Here is a 1,686-nt window from a genome sequence, read left to right on the forward strand (position 1 = left end):
GCACCGACGTTTGAGACTTGTGAGTAAAATCGCCAAATCCCAAACAAGCCTTAATTAAATCTCCAAAAAAACATAAAACATTAACACTATAAGTTATTCAAACTAAATATTCACAATATTTCCAACATAACCATTTGATACAAACATTTAGGTTTGATAACTCCATAAAACTCATCATAGTATATTGATATTATTACATAACCTTAAACTCTAACTATTACATTTTTCAATAACTATTGATTCTTACAAACTAGGTTATTTAATACACAGACATACCTCTAGGCAGTGGAGAGACCCAGAGTAGAAGTCTAGAGATGCCGTTACCTAGGGTGTAGCCAACCTCGCGATGTTGAACAAAACTATAAAACTGATTACTTATCTATAAAAGAAAATAAAGTGGGGTGAGTCTCACAGACTCAGTGATCATCAACTCCTTGAGTAGGGTGTAGATGAAAAACAAGGTAAAGGTAGAAGATTTAAAGATTTAAAACTATACGAATATATACAAGCACTTTATTCAAAAGGAATATTAGTGCCTTATATGCAAATAAGTAAGTTTATGCTAATTAATCATTCAACAATGGGTTTAAAGTAATTAACTGCCATCATGCATGCTCCCGTAAAATCCAATATGTTATAGAGCTTATGCGTAAATTCATAGTTCACTTCATGCACAAGGAATTAGATCAATGTCATCATATAAGTAAGGGGAGCAGCAGAAAAACTATTATTTTTCATCATGCAAAAAAAATTACTTACGTGAAAAACCCACAAAAATATCACTCTCGAGTAGGTATAGAAATAAAAGCACGCGGACTTGCTTCCAGGTCATAACATCCGGGAGCTCTGCTCCACTGGATCCCGACATGCCATGGCAGTCTCAACGATGTTGGCCAACATAGGAGAAATTAGGTGGTCGCAACCGCGTATAACAACTTGTGGACTAGCCACGTAAAATCATGGACCCTAGCCCCAGCCATGTCTAACAACCCGTCAGCTACCCAAAGATTCTCTAGCTAGAGCTCACTTGTGCACAAGGGTCATACTTAACCGGAGAGACAACCGGCCTACCCTCGAATCTCTTGGTTTAATAAAACCATTTAAAAGTCAAATCAAGTTTTCAAAAGATCGTTTCAAACCATTTTCAAAATACCGATCATGGTAATACACTAAAACCTCTTTTTGTATCACCTTGAAATGTAAAACCTTTTTGCATAAGGTTAGATGTCTAATTAGCATGGTAAGTATGAAATCATTCATGAATGAACATCACACAATCAATAAGGCACGTTTTCGACATAAATATATTGAAAAGTTTGTTTCCCGATTTTTAAATCCTTTACGTATATAACTCGTATAAATATATATATATATAGTCAAACACATTTCAAATGCTTGGCATTCACAAACTCTTAGGATATCTACCAGCTCATGCTTTCCACAAATTTGGATTTAAAATAAATCATTTCATACTTATAAAGATATATATACATACATACCTAATTATGGGATTATTTTTTTTAAATGAACACCCCCTACTCACCTTATAATAGCGGGATACTACTTCGCTATCATTTTAAGTGTGTATCTCTTGATTTATGTTTGAATTTCCTAACTACAATGCACCACCGATTCACACCTAAGATTTTCTTTGCTGCCACAAATATAGTCACACCTTACAATCAA

This window comes from Theobroma umbraticum, unplaced genomic scaffold, assembly GCF_002168275.2.
Source record: "Theobroma umbraticum cultivar Fairchild unplaced genomic scaffold, ASM216827v3 scaffold_12.1, whole genome shotgun sequence".
Taxonomy (NCBI): domain Eukaryota; kingdom Viridiplantae; phylum Streptophyta; class Magnoliopsida; order Malvales; family Malvaceae; genus Theobroma; species Theobroma umbraticum.